The sequence below is a fragment of the Rhodamnia argentea genome, chromosome 4, assembly GCF_020921035.1.
Source record: "Rhodamnia argentea isolate NSW1041297 chromosome 4, ASM2092103v1, whole genome shotgun sequence".
In the NCBI taxonomy this organism is placed as follows: Eukaryota; Viridiplantae; Streptophyta; class Magnoliopsida; order Myrtales; family Myrtaceae; genus Rhodamnia; species Rhodamnia argentea.
The window spans coordinates 21,628,801-21,638,535 of NC_063153.1; positions in this window are offsets into that span (position 1 = coordinate 21,628,801).

The window sequence follows — 9,735 nt, forward strand, 5'->3', positions numbered from 1 at the left end:
CCCCTCTAATTTTGTTCTAATTCTAATTGAATCGTACACCATTCCAATGGCTTTTGGTGCAGACGGAATGTTGCGTTTATTCTATCCAGTTGCCTCTCGACGGACCTGACCTTGCTTCTTTCCAATCGGGTTATTATCACTCCCTCGATTGTCGTATTCGCGTTATCAGATGATGCAAGCGCAACCATTACACGGAGCATGCCAGATTGCGGGACATCCAAGAGGACGTATTGCTACAGCGATTCCTGATTGGGCCGATAGCTACAGTTCAATTATAGATTCGACTGCGATCGAGGGTTGCATTCGTGGTCCAATTTGAGCACTTGGAGAAAACGATAGGGGGTCACAATTTTTGTGGGTCTTGATGACTCTACGCTTTAGTTCTTAATCTTTCCATTCCAAGAGAAGGGCAGAGTTGTTGAAAGCTAAGGATAATATTTAAAAAAAAGGACTAGTAACGAAGCTTAAGTAGCTTTAATCATCTTTGCTAGCTGAAGAAAATCAGTTGGAATTTGGAAAGTGTATGCTTTAACCTTCCCATGGGATGGAAGGAACATTTAGGGGGGCCACTTCGCATGGCCTTGTTTGCTTCTTTGGAGACATGCGACTGGAATAACTGTTAAATTATCGGCTTAATCACTTATTAATCTTTGGTTAGTCATTCAAATATATACTTCATCTGTTAACATTGTTAATTACTAAAACGCGAAAGCACGAGTCAGCTCTCTCACTGGACTATCGAGATTCATAAATTATCGGGGTATAACGGTCGGGTGGCATCACGGATTCGCTTTCACGCTAGACAAAGTACATCTTTCTGATTCGATCGAAGGCGGGTCATCCATCCGAGACCATGGAGATTTATAAAGAGACCGCTTCGCTTGGGGCCTTAAATTTTGCATTACAGATTATACAAACACATCCAAAAAGTCATTGTAAAGTCACACGTAACATTCCAAGCGCAAAGTCGATGTGTGCAAAGATTCATCTGCAATTCTAAACGCGGCATGCATATTTGCTGGGGTCAACCATGCTTTGGAAGGAGGGAGAGGGCGGTAGTGTTTGATCTTGACTTTGGCTTGAAGGGGTTAGGCAGATCACCAAACCAAACCCCACCCAATATATGTTGTGTAATATCCACCAGCGTCACAAAAGTTTGCGAAAGTTCGATGTGAATTTCACTGCGATTAGTGTTAAGATTAGGCACGCGATCGGTATTAAGTTTGTCGTGAATTTCACAGCAATCAATTACGAGAGAATGAAATTATATATTCACATAATATATATTCAAGGGTCAAAGTCCGAACCACCAAGAAATTACTGGCTCAAACTATAATAATCATCTAGCGTCTCGGGAGCCGCTCCCGGGATCCCATGCCTTCCTGTCAATAGAAAGTATGAACGACGCCTCAACAATCATCCACGCAAAGTCGATGTGTGCAAAGATTCATCTGCAATTCTAAACGCGGCATGCATATTTGCTGGGGTCAACCATGCTTTGGAAGGAGGGAGAGGGCGGTAGTGTTTGATCTTGACTTTGGCTTGAAGGGGTTAGGCAGATCACCAAACCAAACCCCACCCAATATATGCTGTGTAATATCCACCAGCGTCGGCAAAGTTTGCGAAAGTTCGATGTGAATTTCACTGCGATTAGTGTTAAGATTAGACACGCGATCAGTATTAAGTTTGTCGTGAATTTCACAGCAATCAATTACGAGAGAATGAAATTATATATTCACATAATATATATTCAAGGGTCAAAGTCCGAACCACCAGTAAATTACAGGCTCAAACTATAATAATCATCTAGCGTCTCGGGAGCCGCTCCCGGGATCCCATGCCTTCTTGTCAATAGAAAGTATGAACGACGCCTCAACAATCATCCACGCAAAGTCGATGTGTGCAAAGATTCATCTGCAATTCTAAACGCGGCATGCATATTTGCTGGGGTCAACCATGCTTTGGAAGGAGGGAGAGGGCGGTAGTGTTTGATCTTGACTTTGGCTTGAAGGGGTTAGGCGGATCACCAAACCAAACCCCACCCAATATATGCTGTGTAATATCCACCGGCTACAAGCAAAGTTTGCGAAAGTTCGATGTGAATTTCACTGCGATTAGTGTTAAGATTAGACACGCGATCGGTATTAAGTTTGTCGTGAATTTCACAGCAATCAATTACGAGAGAATGAAATTATATATTCACATAATATATATTCAAGGGTCAAAGTCCGAACCACCAGTAAATTACAGGCTCAAACTATAATAATCATCTAGCGTCTCGGGAGCCGCTCCCGGGATCCCATGCCTTCCTGTCAATAGAAAGTATGAACGACGCCTCAACAATCATCCACGCAAAATATTCAGAAATTCTGAATCTTAAATTCATGATTCCATGTGCATTCATGAGTTCATAGAGGGTGGTTAAAATTTTATTGAAGGAGAATATCCAACTGTCAATAATGTTGCAGCAAGTCAGCACGTACTTGTGTTGGGGGTGAATGACCGATACGAGGATGGCAATGTCCTCTCGCAATTTCCACTTTTTAAGTGGGTTTGGTTTATACACGGCCGGTTCGGTGGAACCGCCGGTTCCGGTTCGAGAATCGGCGGTTCCCGGTTCCACGAAAGGTGGAACCGGAACCGGCCGTGTATACTTCCGGTTCCGGTTCCGCTTTGGAACCGGCGGTTCATTCCGATTCTTTTTTTAATATTAATTTTTAAAATAATAAATAATAAAATAAACATAATAAATTATAAATTATAAAATACAATTAAATTGTACATTGTAATAAAATATGGGGAAAAAAAAAAGAGAGAAGGAATGGGCTTGAACTTAATGAATTATCATTAAGCGCCTACGTATCTTCTTGGGGATAGAAGAATCAAAACCCATGTAGTTCTTTTACCTTTGAGAACCCCAACTTACCTCATCGTCAATCGTCACTACCCGTTGTGGTACCCGTGGCGGTGGTATCTCCAACATCATCGCTAAAAAATTCGTGTTCACGATCTAACTCTTGGTGTCGATATTTCGCCATCGTCCAATCGCCGACACAAACTTGAGCTTCCACAGAGTCCGGGCTTAATCTTGAACGGCGAGAGTCCAAAATTAATCCTCCAGCACTAAATGTTTGTTCAACCGCAACCGTTGAAGAAAGGGTTGCTAATATCTGACGAGCGATGAGGGCGAGAACTGGATAATCGATTTGGTGACTCTTCCACCACTTTAGGATTTCGAAATCAGTACTATGTTCTGCATCACGAAACTCAAATTGAGTGGTGTTGCGCGTTAAAATCCCTCGACAAGGCTTTGCTGGTAATTGGTTCTAAGCCCGGATTGACTATGGTCCAATGAAGGTTGCTTACGCGAGACTCTTTTATCGAACTTAATCCGTTCGTTTTCCGAAAAGGGGTTCTGGGTCGGTTTTGGAGAGAGAATGTCAAATGCAATAAATTTACACAAAAGGACGCGTTACAAACGGGCTTTCGACAACTTCGACGGCCCAATGTGCAATAGTAACAGTATGTGACAGACTTCGACGTGACCCTGGAATTGAATCGACAGGATCGGGAGATAATGTAGGACACAATGCTGGAATTCAATCGACATGATCGGACGGGGAATTATAGGACACAATACCGGAATTGAATCGACAATCTTGGACAAGATGGGTGAAGGGTGCAACACCGGAATTTAATCGACGGTGCTGAACCTAATGAGTAGACGCCGGAATCTAATCGACGACACCTAACTCTGGATATGATACTCGCCGGAATTGAATCGACGACGGGGATCCGAAAACTACAGCTAGGCTAGGCTAAAGGCTAAAGGTTAAGAGCTAAGAGCTAGTTTGAAAATGCAAGTGTTTTGGATTTGTTGTGTGTGTGTGTCTTGCTATTGCGAGGTATTTATAGGCAAGCTCTTTGGTAACCGCCGAGCGGTTTCTTCCTTTGGCCCCACGCTTTGCTCTTTTCCATAAGCCACGTGGATGACGGTTTCCTAGTCTTCGCGCCTTTTCTGTTTACCTCGTGGGGATTACCGCCAACCGCTTCGATCGTGGCCTCCCTCCGCGCGCTTTTCTTGTTCTAGAAGGAAGTGGCGCCAGAATTTATCCCGACACGTGGCACCTTTCTGATTGAAACGTTCCTTGCTTCGGTGTTCCTTCCCGTAGCTGATTATCGCTTCCTCACATGCTTGTCACGAGTCTCTCTTGGATTATTTTAAGTGTCAACAAGTGGTTAAATATTTTTCTAATTCAGAAATACTACTCGTTGCCCCTTTTTGTTTTTTTTGCCTACTCTTAAGCATATTATACCCTCTACTAAGTGAACTACCACCTTCGCTACGTGAGGCGTGAGATTGTAAAGATCCGTAATCACTTAAACCATATCTACTACAAAATTCTCCATATAATGCTACTATAGATTCTTTAACATCTCCTAGTATATTTGAAATATCTATTGAATCTTCCAAATGTAAACAATCATGATAATACACATTCAAATAATCTTGTAAACCGTCTAATTTAATACGTGGATCAAAAACAATACCAACTAAATAGACAAGAGGAATTTGCAAATAATAATGCAACCATTTTTCTTACATTACTAAAATAGTTCGACCTAATTCGATATCATTTTCATATTCACTAAAAACACTACCAATATTAACACACTCTATTAAAAATAAATGCGTAGTAGGATAATAAATACCAGATAAAGTCTTAGTAGTATCATTAAAAATTTTCAAAAAATCTAAAATTTTCTTGCAAACGTCCCAATGTTGAGGAAGTAAAGTAATTTCGGGAATATTTTGTGAAATAAACATACATAATAAATTTTTATATTCAAAAGTTTGCCGAAGCAACTCGTACGTAGAATTCAAACGAGTTGGAATATCTTTTGGAAATCTTCTTGCCCTTCTCCCATTTTGTTTACAAAATTTTCCCCATAATTTTATACAATGGGGACGATTCCATAAAAATTTAATTGCACTCTTTATTGGGGCGAGAGAAGTGTCAAGAGTTCGTAAACCATCTTGTACACATAAATTTAAAACATGACAAGTACATCTAATGTGAAAAAACTGTCCGCCAAAAGTGGGTTTGCAAATATTTTCTAATTCGGGAATAGAAGCGGTATTTGCGGCGGTATTATCAAAACTAATTGAAAATAATTTATTTATTAAATTATATTCTTCTAAAACTTGCCTAATTATTCTATAAATATTATGAGCCGAATGTCTTTCATCAAAAACTCGGAATGCAATAAGTCTTTTTTGAATCGTCTAATCGTCACCTATCCAATGACACGTGACACCCATATAAGAATGAATTTGCCAAGGATCACTCCAAATATCGCTACCTATATGCACATGTCCATTGAATTCCGCAAAAAATTTTGCTAAAGATTTTTTTCCTTTTTTATAAAGATGAAAAACTTCACGTTTAAGAGTATTTTTTGGAATAATTGGCGTTTGCGGAACCAACGCAGTATTTATCAAATACTTCATATTAAAATTTTCACCAGCATTAAACGGAGCATGATCAAGGGCAACATATTCAGCTAATGTTTGTTTATAAAGTGCATCAGTAAAACGAAATAAACGATGATGATTAGAAGTGGCGTACCCGGAAATTTGTTATTGTGTATTGTCGATCCCCGCTTGCGTTGGATGTTTTTACGTCAAATGCCAACGGAATGTTCCGTAGCCGTCTCCTTTCGTAAATTTATATGTCTGCGAACAATATTTACATTTTATATTATACTTACCTTCGCCTTCATCACGTACCTTGTCGAAGTGTAGCCACAAGTCGGATGTATTATCTCGGCCCTTCCGTTCCGGCTCATTTGCCGTTGACGTTTCTTCGACACCGGTGGGAGGATGAAGACTTTCTTGTGTTGGGATGTGCTCGACGTTCGAAATCGGGACATAGTTGATATTATCGTCGTCGTCTTCCCAACATGCATACTCACGAGGATCATATTCGGGAATGGGATACTCGGAATCTCCAATAGTCATCATGCCCTTGTCAGCATTTCTGCTTCCACTTGCCATTTTTGAGAGAATTGATCGGAAATCCGATTGAGAGAATTGAGTCGGGATTGAGAGAATTGGGAGAATTTGAGTTATTTGAGAGGATTTCGGAGAGAATTCGAGAGATTGTTTAGAGAATTTGTGATAAAAATGAAAGGGGGAGCATATGTATTTATAGGCAAAAATTATTTTTAATTATTTTTTTTTATTTTCCCAACGACCCAAAGGGGGCGGTGGCGGGACCCGGGGGCGTAGAGCCCAACGGCTCTCTGCCCCACGGGCCCCTTTTTTTTTTTTTTTCATTTCACGGTTCGGAACCGGCGGTTCCGGGCCGGTTCCCACGGTTTTGGTTCCGGGTTGGAACCGTGGGCCCGGTCAACGGGCCGGTTCTGGGCCCACGGGCCCAAATGACACTCTCTAGTTTGGTTGGCGGTGGATTCATTTATTTCTTTTGTGCTTCAAGCGGATGTGACCATGGAGGAGTCCTCCATTAGTCGTAGCAAGAACCTAAAAGATTATGCCACTTGGAACAAAAGTTGAACGGTTCGTTGTTGTTTCGCGAAAAATGAACTTATCTCAAAAACGAAGTTGTCTGATGATGTTTGTTATTGAAAAACTTCAAAACGTGCTTATGAGAAAAGGATCGAGGACCGAAGCCCGAGAATCGGGGTCGTGTGTTTGGGACGCAAGGTATTTAGATATGGGGATCGGGGTCGGGCCATCTTGGTCCTAGGTCCGATCAACCATGGAACTAGGTCTCGGCACCCGAGATGGCTTTCTTGTGGTGAAAGTCAAGTTCTATTCTGAAAAATGATTTCTGATTTTCAAATAAAAAGTCATTCTCCTTTATTTTAGGTACACATTTCTCATTAACTCTCAAAAGATATTCTTTTACTCATTCTTCTAAGTGATCCAAACTGTGAAAAATTAGAATATTATTCTTTAGTAATTAACTTTGCATGGGACAAATGGAACGGTTTTTTTTGCGAAGAATACTTGTTAAATTTACATCATGAAATTATAATGCCACCGGCTAACTATAATTAGAAAAATTGATAATTAACCTAATGATATGAGTTGATAAGGATTCAAAACTAATCGGTCTTAATCACATATTAATCTCGGGTCGTTCAGGAGCATATCGCCTTCATCTATTAGTCGATACGGTTCTAACCATTGAGATGTCTTTCATGAAATCAGAGAAGTTGCGGCATGATTTCTAAATCGTGCAGACCAATGTCATCTCAACCATTGACTACGAGGTCTCGTCATGGGGCCCACATGATTGACGATGGAGATGAGCTTAACCTACACAATTCATAAATGGCATGGAACAACCCCACTTGTTCTCTTTTTCTCTTTCGACGAGCTATAATATCATTTTCTTATATTTGACGACGTCGTATGATCAAAAATCCCATCAAAGATCACCAGAGCAAAGTTAGATCTACCCCAAAAACTTGTCTCTCATCAGTCGATCAAGCAAAAGCCCATCTCAACCAACCGAGACGACGCTTCTATCTCAAATCTCTCTTCAACTCATTGTAAGAGGAAACATCTTGGACACCAACTTGGAATTTCTTCTTTAGGGCAAAACCTTAGCCTTTTCGAAAGAAAAGGCCACGTGGACAATTTCGTACAGAATTTTCGAATGGGTCAGCCGGCCGCCATGACCACTTTCCCGAATTCAACTACTCTTAGGTGGCAAACCTAAGAATGCAGCAATCCACGTACGTACAGAATGCCAGTTGGATTGGCAGATCCGACTTTTCCTTTTTCTTTTTGGTAAATCTGGTTTTTCCGCCGTTTGATTCTCAAATTCCACACGGGAATTCCCGGCACCCCCAACTGAATCGTCAAGAAAATTGAATCGCCTGTGAAATTTTGTGGGAAAGAGAAATGCTCAAGCCACATATTTTTAATCTACTATGAGTAGGGGTGTCAAAACCGAACTAGAAAATCGAACCGAAACATAATCGAATTGAACTGAAAATTTCATGCATTTCTATTCAGCAATGATTTTTGATTCAAATAATTAAAAAATAACAATCCTTTTTTTCCAGTCCGATTATTTCAATTCGATTTGATTAATCAAATTCAACCGAAGATCTCCAAAAGTATAATTTTTTATTTTTATTTTTTTCCCTTTTTGGGAAAAGGGCACGACCCTCACCTAGACCGAACCAAAAAAGAAAAAAAATAAAAGAAAGAAAAATAGAAAAAATAAAAAATCAAGTTGAACAAAACAGAACCAAACCGGATTTTTTTGTTCGGTTCATATTCACTTCAGGGCGAGATTTCGGTTCAGTTCGAGCTTGTACCCTAATAATTTAGTCCGGTTCGATTTTCTTGAAAAATCGAATCGAACCGAACCGTTAAACCCTTAATTGTGAGAATAATAGTCTGTTATGGGCCATAAAATATAAATAATTTTAAGTTATTATGGGATTTGTTCCTTTAAAAAATTATGGGCTCTTTCAGTTGCTCAGACTCTATTTTGCTAGCAAAGACTTCATGGAATATCAAGCTATCTACAAAAAAAAAACAAAAAACAAAAAACCCTAGTTTGCATTAGAAAACCAGAAAATAATCGAGAAACCGGCAACGCCAGCCGCTGGATTCCCAATCCACCAGCTGCTCTCCATCATCGGATTTCATGCCACCTAATAACTTAACTAAACTTCTGCTCTGACCAAAAAAAAGATAACTACATTAAACTAATTAGTTAATTGATAAGGCCCTGCTTTGTCCGGTCAGTAAGGCCACGTCGGACCGTGACGTCATCAAAAAAATAAAAAACTTCTGCCGATTGATAGTTACTATTACTCCGGAAATAATAAATTGAAAAATTGAAATTTATTTTTATTTGGTCGCTTTACAAGTAATTAGGTATCCATTAAAAGCAACCCATTATCATTACAACCTTTTATTTATTTTTATTTTTATTTTTATTGGGCATTAAGGCAGGTAGCTTGTCGGAGAGTTGATCCCTCTTCCCGAAATTTTCTACCTAACGACATCCGACTAGAAATCCGACCAAAAAAAAAAAAAAATTCTGACTAGAAAAAGTTAAAATGACATAAGTGCCCTTGCGCAAGAGTTGACGTGGCGGGCGTTAAGTGCGGGTAAGTGACAGACTCGACCACGTCGATGGCGCCAAAAATTCCGCCACCCTTTTCATGGGATGGACGTAATAATAAATGTAGAGAAATGGATTAAAGTTAAACCTAATCGGTGACATATTACGGTGGAATAAGAAGTATTATTAATTAGCTTATATTATATCATCTCATATTGGATCTCTCTTTTGGGAAACCCATTTAATTATGTAAATTTCTAACTAATGAGATCCGATGGGAAAATTGTCCAAAAAATCCTAAACTTGTTGTACTTTTTTTTTTTTTACATCAATCCTAAGCTTTTTTAATTTTATTAATTGAGTTATATGCATTTTTACGTCTTGCCAATTGAGCTTATCGGGATAATTTTGAGAGGAAATTACTGATGAGACACCATTTGTCATATGTGATCAGTCTTGACGTAAATGATTTATAATGATTTTTGAATTTTTTCTAGTTTATTAGGTTATTTTTCTATTTTCGTTTTCTTTTGTTTTTTTCCCTTTTTTCCATTGCCAGGCCTCATTGATTGCCCATGGAGGTCGCCGGCCTCGAACGAGGGATGCCCACCCTAGGCTA